At 41.2% G+C, this 19470-nt stretch overlaps 2 long non-coding RNA genes across 2 annotated transcripts; one reads left to right on the top strand and one right to left on the bottom strand.

Moving 5' to 3' along the window:
• The first annotated feature begins 553 nt into the window (after positions 1-553).
• Positions 554-10653, top strand: LOC306923609. The gene is made up of 6 exons (XR_013790085.1): positions 554-1010; positions 5034-5104; positions 7708-7842; positions 8445-8594; positions 9283-9402; positions 9962-10653. It is a non-coding gene; the product is annotated as an uncharacterized lncRNA (long non-coding RNA).
• A 2418-nt stretch (positions 10654-13071) lies between these two features.
• Positions 13072-17035, bottom strand: LOC306923444. The gene is made up of 5 exons (XR_013790068.1): positions 16963-17035; positions 15873-16010; positions 14589-14741; positions 13832-13951; positions 13072-13456 (listed from the first exon to the last, which is right to left on the bottom strand). It is a non-coding gene; the product is annotated as an uncharacterized lncRNA (long non-coding RNA).
• Between the last annotated feature and the right edge of the window lie 2435 nt (positions 17036-19470).

Genomic DNA, 19470 nt, shown 5'->3' with positions numbered 1-19470 from the left:
CCCTCCTATACAAAGGTTTAATGTTTGTCTTTAGTTCAATGTTTGTTTTGTAAACGCCATTGACAATGAACGGAAAATGTACGTCATAATGTAATTCATTACGTCATGGTCTCTGTATTGTTAATGGCGTTTAATGTTTGTGTTGGCACCGTTTGTTTTATAGCACCATTACATCACCTAATCAACATGAGTTAGACTTTAATATTAGCACCCCTCACTTCACACGGGTGTGATTTTTTTGATATAGCCCCAAATTACCGCCCTTCCAGCACAAAAGTGCTTTTGCGAAAAAGTAAGACTTATTCGATTTTGGGGTAGCGTGACATTGGTCCAACCTCCCGTTAGTCTGACCATTACTAACAGTATGTCATGATCTGTCTCCACAGACCATGTCAGCCCTGGCCACTCCCACTTTCCATTCCACACTGCAGTCCCATGTACTCACCTGTCTCCAACTCCCTCGTCATCCCACCTGTGAACTATTCTACAATCAACCTTCCCCCTATAAGACTGGACTCATAGCAAGCATGCATTGTCAGTTCATAGTTTGTTTCCGATGCATGGTCCGTTCCTGTGTTGACTTCTTGTCATTCCGTCGTTTTCCTGATTCCATATTGGGTTCAACTCTCGCCGCATCACAACATTATGAACTGACCTAATGTTGTGATGCGGCGAGAGTTGAACCCAATATGCAGAGTCACAGGCAAAAAGCTTAGATTCAAAGTATTTAATGAAGAATGAGGCAAAAATCTTACACTGAAGTTGGACTCCGGAAATCAAGGCAAAGATCATACACTGGAGCAGAACGCAGGAATCAGGAATACATCTCATACTTCACAACACAGGAATCAGGAAAACGACGGAATGACAAGAAGTCAACACAGGAACGGACCATGCATCGGAAACAAACTATGAACTGACAATGCATGCTTGCTATGAGTCCAGTCTTATAGGGGGAAGGTTGATTGTAGAATAGTTCACAGGTGGGATGACGAGGGAGTTGGAGACAGGTGAGTACATGGGACTGCAGTGTGGAATGGAAAGTGGGAGTGGCCAGGGCTGACATGGTCTGATCATGATCATGACACAGTATCCGAAACCCTATACCTAACCCTAACCTCAAAGGAATCAACGGGTGATTTGTAACCCGCAGCCACCCGAATGTTGAGGTGTTTCCATTCAGGAATTTACAGTAAGCGCAAAGTCTAAAACAAATAATCCTGGAGGACACGGACACAGTTGGGAATCTATCAGGACACATTAAAGAATCTATCAGGACACATTAAAGAAATTGACAACCTAACCAAAGAACAGGTAAGAGCCCTGAGGGCACTAGCTAAAAATGATAGTCATTAAATCTGCAGACAAAGGTAGCGCAATAATTATAATGGACAGACATCAATACTTAATTGAGGGAGAAAGACAACTTAGCAACCCAAACCACTATAGACAACTAGGACAACCAATATATAATCCACAGAAGCTAAATAAATAATATACAAATTTAAAGAAAAAAAGTACATAAACTACAAACAAACTAAATAATCGGACAGGACACTCCACGTGCATGGATTTTCTATCACCAAAAATACATAAAGATGGACTGTACCGTATTAGATTCCAGCAGGGAGACCTATTGACTGTGGTAGTGAAACGTACCAAAAACAGCTGAATATATTGAACACTTCCTGAACCCCCGTCTATAAAACACCCTAGCTATATCAAGGACACATGACTTTGTTAATAAAATCAAGGCCATAAAATTACATTATAGAATAAATTACATTTATTATTTTAATTTTGAATTAAGCTGCCCTTAGCTGCATAGGATACATGGGGCAGGTCTACGCTCCTGTATTTTAACATCAGTTATTGTGGTGAGCCAGATACTTTCTGTGGTGGTACTTGGTATACAAAGATTGAAAACCCTTGGCATACTGTTTATGGGGAGTTGTATCATGAGCCAAGGAATCCAGAGGAATAGCCTACAATTTGATTGTAAAAACCTACAGTTCAAGAGTTGAACTCTGAAGCGGCCCGTTATAGCGCCACCATGCTGCCTACTGGGGCAAAAACAGTTTCATGCTGCTCTGTCCAGCGGTGCCAGAGATGAGCTTTTCACAGACACACACACACAGTGACTGTCTAACTACAGTTAGTAGACTACAACTACAGTGAGTTACTTAGCCCACACTGAACCCCACGAGTGTCACAGCAATGATGTCACCATGCAGTGTGCCCTGCTTGTGCTTTCACATAGAAAAGGAATGTAAAATAATTGACATTGATTACAACATTGTAACATAGCTCAAAATACTGTTTGTTTTTAACGCGTTATAGCACTGGGCACCACAAAGGGTTAATCTTGCCCTGCACATCACATTTGATGATCACAGGAAAGAATCCAGAACAAAAAACCCATGCGTGCACGTGCTAACACAGGTGGCATTATGTAACACATGCATACAAATGTGTGTGTACAAAAGTGCCGCGCCCCAATTTTTTAGATTAGCCATAGACTCGTAGCACATTTGATGTGAACGAAGGGAATAAACAGGAATAAGCAAAAGGGACACCGTTCTAGCCTGCCTACTTACAGTTTTATGTATTTAAATAACAATGTATAGAAGCTGTAGGCTACACAGCTGTAGGCTACACATAGTGACATAACAGATGTTTATTTTGGTGCAAAGCTTGACCACAATAGTCAGAATGTAGGCCCTATGGTAAATTGTGCAGATTATGTTTAGATTCGAATTGAAATGGTGCTTTTTGTTTCTTTTTTTAATTAATACTTTTTATAGTTTTTTTTTAATAATAATAATAATACATTTTATTTATAAGGAGCCTTTCAGGGCACTCAAGGTCGCCGTACAACAATAATAGAATAGTATCAGCATGTCTAATAAACGGGTGGAGTCAGGGTCCAGAGCCAGACTGCTATCACGGTATAATAAATATTAGGATGGCTGTAAAGTTAAACGCCCTGCAGGAGGGTCAAAGTGGACCTTAATTCTTCCAGCATGGCTGAATTCAATCAAAGCTCATCAGAAGACATGCATAGTAGCACCTATACTTCTGTATGACACTTGAAGCGAAGTTCTGAGGAGTCGGGAAACATGTTATGAAGGTGGAGAGGTGTGTAATAGGTTCTGTGGAGTTTAGTTCATGGATATTTATAGAGGTACATGGAGGTCCAATCCTCTGCATCAAATTCCACCCTGATATCCTCCTCCCATACCCGCTTCAGTGAGTCATAGAAAGGTACCAATATCGGTCAATATACAGTGGTGGAAAAGTACTCAATTGTTTTACTTAAGTAAAAGTACCAATACTGCAATTTAGAACTGTCGTTCTGTTCGTTACAAGTAAAAGTACGGAATTGAAATTGTACTGAAATTTAAAAAGTACAAAAGTATCGGCATCAAAATGTACTTAAAGTACGAAAAGTAAAAGTGTTGCACAAGTTCACAAGTTCAAACTGTGTACAAAATCTTTTGAAAATAGCCGATCTACAAGCTCACAATGCGTTGCGTTGCGAGGCATTGTGAGCTTGTAGATCTATAGAGCCATTTGAAAATAGAGCTATTTTCAAATGGCCGAAAGGTATAGGGTTCAAGTGGTTAAAGGGATAGTTCAGATTTTTTGAACTTAAGTTGTATGAAATACTTGCCATTAATATAGTGGTTGCAACTGTATTAATTGATTGCCCGAGTCCCATGGTGGGAGTTCTGCTCTGGTTTTGGTCAATATTAAGTAGTTCCGGTCATTTTGTGGGGGGCACTGGGGCCACACAGTAAAAGTAAATGAATCCACAAAACGAACGTAATTTGTATTGTTGACCTATTTCTAAAATACTAGTGCGACTCTCGTTCAACTTTGACCCCTCTATCACATGGAACAATTTTTTGGGCGTAGTGATATGGACACAAAAAACATAGTTCTGTGTGATAGAGGGGTAAAAAAAGAACGGAAGTTGCACTAATATTTTAGAAATAGGTCAACAATACAAATGACGTTAGTTTTGTGGATTAATTTACTTTTACTGCGTGGCCCCCAGTGCCCCCCACAAAATGACCGGAACTACTTGATATTTCACCAAAACCAGAGCAGAACTCCCACCACAGGACTCGGGCAATCAATTAATACAGTTGCAACCACTATATTAATGGCAAGTATTTCATACAACTTAAGTTAAAAAAATCTGAACTATCCCTTTAATGTATGTTTTCTAATCTAAATTTAAATCGCCAAAGTAACTAGTAACTCAAGTTTTCAGTAAAGTAAAAGTACACATTTTGGCTCTGAGATGTAGTGGAGTAGAAGTAAAAGTATTGGAAATTGGAAATACTAAAGTAAAGTACAAATACCTCAAAATTGTACTTAAGTACAGTACTTAAGTAAAAGTACTTAGTGACTTTCCACCACTGTCAATATATGATATATATCTGAAATATGACCCCTGCTAACATCAAGAGTAATGAATAGTTTTTAGATTTCTGTCATTTCAAAACTTATTTTTTAAACTATTCTGGACGGGAACCCCTCTTAGGGTCCTGTACAGTATGTACAGTATTCAAAAATTACAAATATTTGATGCTGGTATATAAATATTTGAAGTTTTTTCCATAAAACTTCAGGTCAGGTTTTCAAGGCATTTTTAGAATCGGCCTCAGTCCAAAATGGGTTAATGTATTTGGGTATACTCATATGCCTGCATATGTGGTTAATGGCTATGTATTTGATTGATTATTTCGTGGAATATGATCACTCAGTTCTTCCGTTTTGGACTTTGGACTGCATCAGCAACATAATCATTATTCATTAATCAGTTTATATACTCCATCACGTCCTGTCACGCCCTGCATGCTTTATTAGTCAGAAATGTAAAGAGCCAATAGACTGCCTATAAATGGGGCCGCTGCCTGAGCAGAGACAAAGTGATGTGCGGTGTCTTCACTACTAGTCAGATATCAAGAAAAGGTGGTTTAATACACTTGTATTAACAGCTGTAACTCTACCCGCTCTTTCAGTTCAGAACTCTCAGTCCAGAACATTATGCATTTGGCCATTCTGATCATTGGGGTCATGCTATTGCCACAAGGTAAGTCATGTGTGTGTGTGTGTGTGTGTGTGTGTGTGTGTGTGTGTGTGTGTGTGTGTGTGTGTGTGTGTGTGTGTGTGTGTGTGTGTGTGTGTGTGTGTGTGTGTGTGTGTGTGTGTGTGTGTGTGTGTGTGTGTGTGTGTGTGTGTGTGTGTGTGTGTGTGGCGGCGGCGGCGGCGGCGGCGTGCGTGCGCGCGCGCGCGCGCGCGCCACTTCAGTCTGTGGGTTGGTCATATTTTATATAGGTAATAGGTTTAAACCTACAGTTTTAACTCCACATAGACATCACATACTGTACTGTATAAATCATCAACAATCTGCTTCTCACACTGTCACTCCCATGCAAAAATCTGAGCCATGTGATTTACTGTTCTGAATCATGTAGAGGCGCAGTTTAAATCAGCTACGCAGTTGAAGACCAGGTCGACTGAAGACAACTTTATTTCTTTCGTTGCAACGGATGAACCATGATAACCAAACAGCGTGCTTATCATAATGCATAACGTTTCACATACAGTCGTTTCATTTTATAGATGCACAGAAAGGTCAATATGCGTCACACATGCGTCACACAGAAAGACAAATGGGCATTTATAATTAAATTATAAAAGGGAAATGAATACATGTGGACAGCTAACCTCTGGCACTGTTAGACCAATGGGCATGAAACATAGTCTACAGCCTTCAGCTGTCCTGTCTGGCGGAGACAACTAATAAGATGACACGTGTTCAATGTTATAATTGTTTGACCTATATACATACGATCATGATTGTGGAGGCCGAGTGTTTTATCCTTTATTTTCTGCAACATATATGTAACCAATGTGTGCCTTCTATGCTGAATATTATCTCCATGTAACCACAGAGTGCTTTTAGTTATAGTCCAAATATATCCATAGTTGTAATGAGATATTAATATAGGAATGGTATAATCCATCAGTACTTATGCATGTCCATATTGCATCATATTAACTATTACGAAGAGAGGACACAGCTGCATGAGAGGTCAAGGGGTCAGTCAGGCTGTGTCTATACTTAACTCTAGCAGGGGGACAGCCACATAGGCCCCACAGACACCTTGTATTGCACTGACCTTTGGTTAATGCCACACCCAGCTTATCTTGTCTAGCCAGGATGCAAGAATCATTGCAGGTTATCCTAAATATGTGCAGAGCTTACACTTAAAACCTGTTCGAGAGACCCAGATAGGGCTGGACCCGGCCGAGGGGACCAAATAAGGTTCGGAGGAGACTGTCCGTCCACACTTCCCCCAGTCGTAAAACCATTATAGGATGCTTCTCTGCTAAATTCAGGAAGGTGGACGAACAGTCAAGGCTGTGATATGTACTGAATGTATGGACGATGACAGATATTTATGCCCATTTGTCTTTCTGTGTGACGCATGTGTGACGCATATTGACCTTTCTGTGCATCTATAAAATGAAACGACTGTATGTGAAACGTTATGCATTATGATAAGCACGCTGTTTGGTTATCATGGTTCATCCGTTGCAACGAAAGAAATAAAGTTGTCTTCAGTCGACCTGGTCTTCAACTGCGTAGCTGATTTAAACTGCGCCTCTACATGATTCAGAACAGTAAATCACATGGCTCAGATTTTTGCATGGGAGTGACAGTGTGAGAAGCAGATTGTTGATGATTTATACAGTACAGTATGTGATGTCTATATGGACATGTGATGTCCATATAGACACGCACGCACGCACGCACGCACGCACACGCACGCACGCACACACACGCACGCACTGTGTATACTATACACTGTCTTGTGTGCTTGACTGCTTGTTTTGTCGTTGTCTTTCATTTTGTCCTCTCTTTTAATGTGAGTATATGTAAACACTGTGGCGGAAAGTAAATATTTGCAGACTGATACACAAAGAAGGGGTAGGACCCGATACGTTTTTGAATAAACTTCTTCCTACTCCTTTTTCAAACATAACTTAAGGATAATAGATATTTCTTATTTTTTATTTTAAATCAAAAAATTCCTTTATTTCCTTTGTCTTTTCATTTATGTTTTATTTTGTTTGGAATAAATCATTACATTATAAAAAAGGAAATTATGTGGACAGCTAACCTCTGGCACTGTTAGACCAATGGGCATGAAACACTTCCAGACAGCACCTGACCTGATTGGCCTCATGGTGGTGCTACAACAGCCCACTTCTCCTTTTGACATATATATAACCCTTAAACAATTTTATTGTGCAACCTTTTTTCAACAGACAAATATAGTTTCCGTCATTTTGCAAATCAGCATATATACAACACCTGTCCGTAACACAAATCTGCACATTATCTCTGAAGTCGTGTGATAACCTATATCTCAGCATTTTCATATTCTTTTCCTTGGCTATATAACTTCCTTCCAAAGTTAGCAGGCCCCGAGTAGGCAACCCGGCCTGGCGGAGACCTACGCTCCAAGGAGCACACTTTTTATTCCAGCTGTAAACCGTGTGATGTTTTCTGCCTGTTGCCTTACAGCCGATGCCCTGAATAAACCGTGTGATGTTTTCTGCCTGTTGCCTTACAGCCGATGCCCTGAATAAACCGTGTGATGTTTTCTGCCTGTTGCCTTACAGCCGATGCCCTGAAATGTTATGCATGTGGGGACGGAACACCTAGAGAACGCTGCGCCGCTGATGAACTAGGAAAATAAATAATCTGTCCTGGATCTGATAACCACTGCGCCGCATTGGTAACCGTCACAACTAGAAGTAAGTGAGAGATGTAGAATATCTTGCATGCCACCTTAACCCTTATCCCTTTTTGAGTGGTGCAACCAACTCCTATAGACAGCTATGTGTGTGGCTGGGTGCCTGGCTGTGTCTAAGCACGGAAATAGCGTTATAGCGTTTGTTCACCACCAAGTGTGTCACTGTTGCACCACAGACACACACAGGCCAGGGAAGAGGGTCAGTACAGTACAGTACAGTACAGTACAGTACAGTACAGTACAGTACAGTACAGTACAGTACAGTACAGTACAGTACAGTACAGTACAGTACAGTACAGTACAGTACAGTACAGTACAGTACAGTACAGTACAGTACAGCACCACTCACTTCAGACGGGTCTGATTGTTTAAAACATTTTAAAATGTGCTCTATCGACACGTTGTGCGCTTGTAGATTGTTTTGAACTATTTTAAATGTTTTTCAATAAGGTAAGATAGGGCCCCATGACATGAGTCTGTGCCTTTTCTCTTGTAACATAAAACTCTGAAAGTCACCTATAAGTTATCTTGAGCAGATCTTCTAGTGTATACTGTATGATGAAGGCATTATTTGGTTGGATCTAATATTGTGTGTGTTTTCAGTGCAACAGCACAAAGCTGTGGTGTATGGCATGAAGAACTGTTTGCCAGCTGATCAGTGCGTTAATGGCACAGTGTACTTTGGAAACCAACACTTCTATGAGAACACCATGTGTTGTCCCACCGACCTCTGCAATGTTAACTATGCAGGTGGTAAGTACCTACACGTTGTTTTAATTTATACAATTTTTTTTGTCCTCCATCCGATCATATTTTTTTATCTGCAACATAAAATGTTATGTAGACTAAACAAAATATTAAATTTTAATTTCCTGTCTTGAACAAACTAAAATATGTCTTTAAAATAAAATCATAGCCATTCCAGGGAAATTCTGAGTCCTAAATACAAATGTTTTCCCATTCAGACAGTATGGCAACATTGTCTGCCTTTCATTGTTTTCAAGACAGAAAGAAAGACACAAACGTACCTTACGTCACTGCTGTGTGCCAAGTGTTGTCCCTATCTTCCATGTCTAACTTTTATATTATATATCTATGTACTATTACTTGTAGGCCTACACATTCTCACTGGCGCCTGATCATTGTCCACTTTGTGATCTGGGGGATCAAACCCTTCTCTCTGCAGTCTGCCTATACAACTATATATATATGTATATATTTCGTTGTCGTTGGTTCCGGCCACCTGATGACGTACAGTTCTTGTTTGTTGCTTCTTGTCACATGTAAATCATTGAATCAAACGTTGGTGGAAGGTTTGTGTAGCAGGTTGTGTCATGTGGTTGGTCGGCAAGTTGTAAATGTTTAAGTTGTTATGTTGTACAGGGTGTTTGATTATGATATATTTTTTTAAATAATGATATAAAATGTAAACCTTTTACAGATAATCACGACAGCTTAGTTGGGAATGGTAGGACGTGCTACACGTGTACAAATCCACAGAACTGCAGCGACACGCAGACTTCTTTATCGTGTGTGGGGGATCAGGACCGCTGCATCTCAGGTAATGAGAAGCCACGTGGCTTCAGAAGACTGCATCTCCCATTTACCCCTTCAGCCCCTTCCCTTTTACCCGTCTGTGAAACTACTGCCCTTTCCAGACCACGAATGCAGCATTTACTATGGTGAAAGAAATGTAAATGCCACTCCTTTCCATGCTGTGCCGGAAGGCATGCAGCATTCAGGAGAATTGCTTTTTTCCCCCTGAAGTCTCCTGAACTTGAACACAGCATTTTGCGTTGAACTCATTTGTTTAGAAATCCAATGTCGTACACCACATCTCCACTAGCTAAAGAGTGCTGGGTTGCGCCCCGAAAATAGCTGATGTACAAGCTCTCAACGCTTCGCAGCGCGATGCGTTGTGATGAGCTGGTAGATCTGCTATTTTCACTATTTTTGTCCTCTTGCGGGATTTCAGCCCCTGCCCCTCTAACACTCTCTGCACGTCCCTGCAAATATGATATATCAAATTTCACATTCCTCAGCTGAAAAAGTCGTTTGTATTTTTATTCTTGTGAAAGTATTAGACACGCAGACAGTAATATGTGTTTTTGTGTTCACAGTGGTGGAACATAAGGGAGTCCAAAACGAGACCAGGATCGGCTGTGCCACAAAGAGCATGTGTGGAGACGTGCAGCTCCTCCTGAGCATGCTGATGAATATTAGCCTGTCTGAAAATTCTACTATAAGCTGCTGTGAAGATGACTTGTGCAACGGTGTCAAAACTATTGCTTCTACAGGCACCGCTGTTAACCTTACAAGTCTTACAAGCCTCCTGCTTCTGGTTGCATCAGTGCTGTTAGCCTCCTGTTCCTGGTAGAACCAGACAGTTATTGATTTAGTTATCAAAATGTAAGCACATTCAGATATGGGATAGGTTCAAACAAAGTACTCCGCGCCTAGCCCGATCGTTAACAAGGGCGGGTCTCTGCAAGTGCCACGACCCAATGTTTAGATTAGTCGCATCACATTTGATGTGAACTAAGGGAATAAACAGGAATAACTTAAGTAAAGGGGACACAGTTCTAGCCTGCCTACTTACCGCAGCTGTAACTCTACCCGCTCTTTCAGTTCAGAGAATGATGTGAAAGCACATAAGCCGAGCCAAGGGTAATGGGGCTGCACCCGGATGTTGTACAGATTGCAGCAGATTTAATGGCACGTACTGGATTAACACCTCGCCTGCCTCTGATTAATGTAATTTATTTGAATGTGTTATGAGTCTTGATTGACAGAGTCAACAGTGTGTATATCCATAGGCAAGCACACTAGCAGATGTTTGATCAAAATAAACTTGAAGTATTATTGTACTGCAAAGGCCTCTTCCCTTCATCTTTATCCTTTTTAGTATAAGCTAATAACATTTAGCTAATAGAAGTTAGTTTAGTATAATTAGTATAGTTTGAATATGGCATTATTGTTGTTGCACAGCCCCTAATGTTATTTCTTTGTTAAGTGTAAGTATTTTTGTTGTATTACTGATACAGACCACTGTAATAGCACCCGACGAGGGCATAAATACATATGGAGATGAACACACGATAATTAACACTTTATTTATTAGAACACCCAAATCAAATCAATACAGCGTATGTGTTCAATTATGGGTCCATTTGGTTTCATTGTACACTCTCAAAGCGTGTTTTTAGAAAGCAGCTCTGCCGGCAGCGCGGTCACAGGGCGCCGCCTTCTTTGACTATTTTTGACATTGACAACAACGAGCTCTGACCAATCAGAGGCAGGCTACTAACAGGATCTATAGAGACACACGGGGACTACAAATGTTACGCCCCCAAATGAGACAGCGGCCCCACTTCTGGTCCGTTTCAACTGTGTACTGCAGCTGCCAATGCAATCCCTATGAGAGGCATCATGAAATACCCTAATTTCACTGGTTCATTACTGAGGCTATAGCGATTTTTTTTGTGTTCTAATAAAGTGTCCCATATGTTTGATTTGTCCTTTTCAATGTCCTTACCTGCCATCTCAATATACATCCTACAATGTACTATAATATACTCCATCAGTTTGTGAAAAGTGCTAGCATTGTAAATCTCAAGTCAAAGTGGTCGCACGGTATATACGTCACGGTTGCATCCCTTGAGGTTTTCAATACCCAGATATGTTTGTTGTATTTCGTTTTATATGCTATGTATTTGTTGAAAATGATCTAAACAGCATCTTGCAAGACTATTATTAATAGGCCTACTCATCTGGAGAATTCACTAGGTAGTTGAAAATGTCAGGATGTCACTCCTCCATTTAGCTGGGTTATTTTCCCATGCAACTATTCAGCAAAGTTAATTATACAACAAGTTGACAGCGGTAAAACACACCGTCGGAGCTCCGTGGTAGGTAGAACATATATAGTGAGCCCGTGACATTTAAAATATAGACATGAATAACAAAGTCAGTCAGGATCGGGATGTAGGCTATATTGATAATTTCACTCTTCAAAGTCGGCGCTCGTAGCCTCGTAAAGGCATGCGACGTCCCTTAAAAGCGACAGGTTCTCTGTCTGCCGTCTCCCCTCTGCTCCGTTAACATTATGGGTAACTCATTCAAGTGGTAAATTAAATGTGAAATACATCCTCTATTGAGAAAACAACAATATATGTTGACAAAGACACTTCATACATTTGGAAACCTTTTTTTATTCAAATCAATATAGTCTTCAGTTCATTTCATATTATTTTAAAAGTAGGCTAACTACAGTTGAATTTCAATGGACTTCTATGGGCTGGCCTGCAGTATCCGTGCCAACGGACCAGAAGTGGGGACGCTGTCTCATTTGGGGGCGTGAAATTTGTAGTCCCTGTGTGTCTCTATACTGAATATGAAGGGGAGGTGACAAACTGACATATTGAGTCTATAACACAATATTGCAGCCCTATAGTACCCCCCTTCACATTCAGTAGATCATTTTATCTTTTGTGGCCAGATGTAATTTTCTGGGGTCTAGTAGGACTATAGTAAATAATAAATAAAAAAATGCTATAAAACTTATAATAAAATATTAAAATTATTTCTTTTGTTAATATTTTTTTATCCCACAATTTTGTAACCCATTTTTCACCCCTGTGTCAATTATCTAATGTGATCCTGGGCTCTACACACCCTCCGCCAACCTGGGGGGGCAGCGGACTGACCTCATGCTTCCTTCTATGCATGAGGAGTCCAAGCTGCTTCTTTTCACCTGACAGGGGGAAGTTTCCCTGGTTGGACGTAGCGCGGAGATGGAACACGTTATTCCAACCAGTTCCTCCATCAGGCGCCCCGGCTGGCCAGGGGGAGGCAGTTTAGAGACCAGGATTACTGCATGTTTTTTGTGAGGGTACCTACCCTAGCCTATAGGGACACGGGGAGAACATGCAAACTCCACACAGAAAGGCCCATTCGCCAACCCTGCCTCGGGTATGGGTACTGATGACACGGAGGAGAGAACACGCCGCTAGCACGCCCCAGCGGGAATCGAACCCAGGACCTTCTAGCTGTGAGGCGACCACCAACTGTGCCACCGTGCCCCCCTAAAAATATATATTTAACCCCATGTTCGAATGCCCCCGCCCCCTGTAAAAAATAGCTAAAATGGCTAAAACGAAAGAAAGCAACAAATGAAAAACAACCTAAAATATGAAACTTGGTTGAAAATAACTAAAGTTGTCCTTTAAGGGGTTCTCCTTGGACTGAAAAACTCTCAAAACCTCTGCTTTAAACAACATGCCCTGGTGCAGCTACCAAGATCTGGAGGTTAACTGTCTGGTGCTACCAGGAACAGGAGGCTAACAGCACTGACGCAACCAGAAGCAGGAGGCTTGTAAGACTTGTAAGGTTAACAGCGGTGCCTGTAGGATCAATAGTAGGATCAATAGTAGGAGCAATAGTAGGAGCAATAGTTTTGACACCGTTGCACAAGTCATCTTTACAGCAGCTTATAGTAGAATTTTCAGAAAGGCTAATATTCATCATCATGCTCAGGAGGAGCTGCACGTCTCCACACATGCTCTTTGTGGCACAGCCGATCCTGGTCTCTTTTTGGACTCCCTTATGTTCCACCACTGTGAACACAAAAACACATATTACTGTCTGCGCGTGTAATACTTTCACAAGAATAAAAATACAAACAACTTTTTTTTTTATATATATATATATATATAGCCTATATGTTTTTTTTGCGGCTTTCACCTTTTTATTTTATATTTTTTATAGAGGGACAGACGACAGGAAATGGGGGAGAGAGATGGGGGAGTGACATGCAGTAAAGGCCGTTTAACCCACACTGCCAGGCTCGGACTACCGGCCAAGGTGCCTGGACCGCTGAGCCACGGCCCAGGCCTACAAACGACTTTTCAGCTGAGGAATGTGAAATATGATATATCATATTTGGGTAAACGGGAGAGGCAGTCTTCTGAAGCCACGTGGCTTCTCATTACCTGAGATGCAGCGGTCCTGATCCGTTACACACAATAAAGACTTCTGCGTGTCACTGCAGTTCTGTGGATTTGTGCACGTGTAGCACGTCCTACCATTCCCAACCAAGTTGATGGGATTATCTGTAAAGGTTTACATTTTGATATCATTATTTTAAAAAAATCATAATCAAACACCCAGTACAACATAAACATTTACAACTTGCCGACCAACCACATGACGCAACCAATGCATTTCATTTCTTACGTTTGATTCAATGATTTTGATCAATGACAAGAAGCAACGGAAAAGAACTGTAGGTCATCAGGTGGCCGGAACCAACGACTATAGGCCACATTTAAACCTATACACTAGCTGTGACCACACAATTGTGACCTTGTAGATCAGCTTTATATACAAATACACACACACACACACACACACACACACACACACACACACACACACACACACACACACACACACACACACACACACACACACACACACACACACACACACACACACACACACACACACACACACACACACACACACGGATGGGGGACAAAAAAAAGAAGCTTGCTGGAAGCTGTATAACATGACTGTCATTTCTTGTTTAAATTTCAGTAGGTATGTTTACATTTTCCCATCAAGTATGAAGAATAAACAAACCAAGACAAGACATATTCTCCTTCACACTGCACATTGGCTAATAAGACACCACAGGTGGTATACGTATACTTACACGTGTACTTACTTATACTTAACTATACTTACTTGTATAGTTAACATTGCAGAGGTCGGTGGAACAACACATGCTGTTCTCATAAAATAATTGGTTTCCAAAGTACACTGTGCCATTAACGCACTGATCAGCTGGCAAACAATTCTTCATGTTGTATATCTTAGTGACAGCATGGTTCGGTTGCGCTGAAAACACATACAATATCCAACCAAATAAGGCCTTCATCATACAGTACTAGAAGATCTGCTCAAGATAACTTAAAGGTGACTTTCAGAGTTTATACAAGAGAAAAGGCATGGGCTCTGTTTTTGTCGCCGCCATTACCCACGACGCAGCCCGCAAGTAAGCCGCTGTTAAGCCGTAATTACGAGTATAGGAGCTTGCTCTGTCCCTTAATGGTATTTTGGTCCAGCGTCACCAGCTATCTACATCTATACCAGACACTGGTATTTGCGCCTAGAGGTGTGGTCATGGGCGTGTTGGCACGCTTTCCCCATAATTGCTATTTTGGTCACACACATTTGGGAAGGCGATAGTGGAGTTTAAAAGCACCCATAAGCCGTATGCCAGCAGCCAAATTAGTTTGGTAGCGCGCCTGGATGCAATGGAGATGACCGCGGAGTACAGACTGCTTCATCTCTCCTTATTCTCCTATTCTATTGGATCTCTTTGTAATTTTCCAAGCAATATAGAACTGGACATAACGAGCAACGGATAAGGGATCTATTAAAGGCAATGGCATGTGGCACGGTGATTGGTTTAATTATTGTAACGCCCCAAATTCCCAAACCACACCTATGCATAATGTAAGGGGTAACGGAGGTGTTTTAGGGATTTAGACAGGTAACCAAAATACCAACTTTAGTGGGGGAACACCCTTTCCCCATGAATCGAAAATGATCGAACGAAAATGGAGCCCATGGGGCCCTTACCTTACCCCTTATTGAAAAACATTTTAAAATAGTTCAAATAGCCGATCTACAAGCGCACAACATGTCGATAGATAAAACTATTTTAAAATGTTATAAAAAAAGGTAATACGTTTAGGGATAAGGGTTAAGGCGGCGTGCAAGATATGGCCCTTAGGGCTCCATCTTGTGCCAACCTTATCCAGCCATTTTTTACTATTTTGAAAAACATTTTAAAATAGTTCACCTAGCCGATCTACATCGAGACATTGTGAGCTTGTAGATCGGCTATTTTAACTATTGTAAAAGGTTTTTTAAAATAGTAAAAAATGGCGAATTAGTTTAGGGATAAGGGTTAAGGGGTGGTGCAAGATATAGCCCTTAGTCTATTCTACATATCTCACTTACTTAGGGTAGTTGTGGCGGTAACGAATGCGGCGCAGTGGTTATCAGATCCAGGACAGACTATTTCTTTTCCTAGTTCACCAGCGGCGCAGCGTTTTGTAGGTGTTCCGTCCCCACATGCATAACAATTCAGGGCATCGGCTGTAAGGCAACAGGCAAAAAACATCACACGGTTTATTCAGGGCATCGGCTGTAAGGCAACAGGCAGAAAACATCACACGGTTTATTCAGGGCATCGGCTGTAAGGCAACAGGCAGAAAACATCACACGGTTTATTCAGGGCATCGGCTGTAAGGCAACAGGCAGAAAATATCACACGGTTTACAGCTGGAAAAAAAAGTGTGCTCCTTGGAGTGTATAGGGGCTCCAATTTTGTCGCAGCCTTTTGGCCTGCAATTCAGCCACTGCCCGAAAATTACGAATATAGGAGCTTTCTCTGTCCCTTAATGGTATTTTCGTCCCGCGTCACCCGCTATGTTTTTTGCAGACACAGGTATTTGCGCCTAGAGGTGTGGTCATCATGGGCGTGTTTGATAAGAACATATGTTCTTATCAAACGTATCAAACGCCATCAAACAAATGTTTGGTCGTTTTTTGTCTTTTAATGGCCGCCACAATGCTTTTCCAATGGGAGTCACATGGTTTGACCAAACATTTTTGTTTGATGGCTGTGTTCTGTCCCACCTCCCCTCCATCAAACACAAATGTTTGGTCAAACCATGTGACTCCCATTGAAAAAGCATTAAGGCGGCCATCAAACACAGGCAGAGCACAGAACATGTTCATGTTCTTTATGTGAATGAGGCCTCAGACCGATGGGCATGAAACACTTCTAGACGACAGTCCGCTTCTCCTTTTGACATAACCCTTAAACAATTTTATTGTGCGACAAAATCTGTCAAGAGTTTGTCATTTTGCGTTTTCTTCTCTTTAAAAAAAAATAAGAAAAGAAAAACATCTATTATCCTTAAGTTATGTTACGCATATGTATTGTAATAAACACACACACACACACACACACACACACACACACACACACACACACACACACACACACACACACACACCACATGCGCGTGTGTGTGTGAATTACCTTGTGGGAATAGCATGACCCCAATGATCAGAATGACCAAATGCATGATGTTCTGGACTGAGAGTTCTGAACTGAAAGAGCGGGTAGAGTTACAGATGTTAATATTAAACCGCCTGTTGGTGACAGACAGCCTATAGACAGCTCGACGGGTTGCTATGGTTTTAATGATCACGTCATTCACTATCAGGTCACGTGGTGTTGGGGTTCAGGTAGTAAAGTCAGCTGTTCACCGGCGGGTTTCATGAATGGAAGGCTTTATGAACGCAAATACAACGCTATGCTACCTATAGGTCATTTGCACGTCGCACTATGCACTTTATGCTGATGCTGCTAAATGAATTGTTTTCAAACTTTAATAAATGAACAAAACGCTGAAACACATGGATCTTGGAGAAGTGATTTCATTACAAGCAGCGAGTTTGACAGGTAAACATTTCCCTAGCCCCATAGGTGCCCTCTCCCTACGCTCATTCTGTAGCTCCGAGATGAGGTCACACACAGGGCCCCTCCCACCCCGTTCAGAAACGGCGCATGTTTCCACAATTCCACGATTCTTACCTTTTCTAAACAATTAATCAAAAACGTGAAGTGGCGTGAAGGGTTTACACTAATTCAACGTCAACAACGGCAAAAAGAAAATCCAACTTTAAACGGTTACACGAGCGTCTAGCGGTTGTTTAGCATGTTTTTCAAGGAAGTTGAAAAGCTTTAGCGCCTCCCCGGCGCCTCCCCTGGTCGAAAATTTCCAACTGACTTCAGTTCACTCAACATGCACGCGCACACGCACAAATCCCTTGATAAACATAGAAGCGGCTGACTAAACCAACCGCTGTAACGCTCGTAACCGTTTAAAGTTGGAGTTTCTTTGCAGTTGTTGACGTTGAATTAGTGTAAACCCTTCACACCACTTCACGTTTTTGATTCATTGTTTAGAAAAGGTAAGAATCGTGGAATTGTGGAAACATGCGCCGTTTCTGAACGGGGTGGGAGGGGCCCTGTGTGTGACCTCATCTCGGAGCTACAGAATGAGCGTAGGGAGAGGGCACATAATGGGGCTAACATTTCCCCCGCTTTAGCCTCTCGGCGACTAAATAAGTTTGCCCCGATGGTCGCCATACACCGCCTTTTCTTGACATCTGACTAGTAGTGAAGACTCTGCACATCACTTGGTCTCTGCTCAGGCAGCGGCCCCATTTATTGCATTGACTTTTTTGTGATATATTAGCCTGATATTATGTCTGACTGTACCTTGTGCTGTTTACCTTTCTGAGTCTGAATAAAGTATTCAGGGTGTGCCATGAGGGTCTAATGGAGACAATATGGGGAGAAGAATATAAACAATTCCATTCTGTTGCTCATGCAGTCCAAATGGAACTGAGTGACCATATAGGCTACATCATTCATGGGCAACCCACTTAATGTGGCCCACAGGAATACTGATATATTATTGATAATTGTTGACGGGCTGAGTATAACAGGAAAAAAACTGTCCCCCTGTTGTAGGTTCAAGTTCGGTTGGTCACTCCTTCTGTCTGTTATGGTGCAGTGAATTTGAGATGAGTTGCATTGTCGGGGTTCCCCTCCACCGTTACAGCGGAAGATCCAGGTATGTTGTGGCAACACATTCTCATCATTTTACCTCAACACGTGACTTTTGGCAGGAACATGAATTACCTCACCTATTGACGTATATCGGAAAAATAATACGTCATGGCGTGACTTTAATGTAAAAAGGTCACGCTCTGACGTTTTTTATTTTTCTGTCTAAAATAATCTTATCTGAAGCTATATTATTATTCATGTCATGTTAGAGCAGGTCTGAAATAAATGTCAGAGCTGATATCGACATATAAATATGAAATAAATGCTTAAACATGTCACTATGTCTAATGTTATAACCATTGGGTTAACCGATGCTAACTACACATACAGCTTCCCTGCTAAAGTATGCAAATTCCGCTAAAATCCCTTTTTGTACACAATCGTTTTGGAAGATAATACTAGTCTTTTACTAACTGGCTAACAGAAATAGCAGATAAAGACGTATTAACACTGATAGTTTGTAAAAAGTGTGTTTATTTTGGTCCGCCTAAAGCTAATTCATGCTAATGTTCCAGCTGGGGGCACTGGTGGAAAATGCGGAAATGGCTTCCTATTTCCAATAGCAGAAGAAGAAGACTCGAACGAATTTAGTGTAAACATTGTAACATTATGTCACCATAATGTGGTTATTATTAGTTGCTTTGGAATGTACCTGCCATGAAAATTAAGGTCATAATAACGCAGATCAAATCGATATGTAATATAGTGCGATAATGTACTTGTTTTAGTTACAGGATTGATATCAATATATTAGCTAAATGTAGCTAACGGCTATCGTTGCGGCGTTGCCAGTTTCTGCGAGAGAAATAAGCAACCCGCCCGGTATATGAAAACAAGCCCAAAATAAGCGAAAATAGCTGATCTACAAGCATTTAACAACATTATCTTCCAAAACGATTGTGTACA

The sequence above is a fragment of the Electrona antarctica genome, assembly GCF_951216825.1.
Source record: "Electrona antarctica genome assembly, chromosome: 5".
In the NCBI taxonomy this organism is placed as follows: Eukaryota; Metazoa; Chordata; class Actinopteri; order Myctophiformes; family Myctophidae; genus Electrona; species Electrona antarctica.
This window is presented reverse-complemented; position numbering and strand designations above follow the sequence as displayed.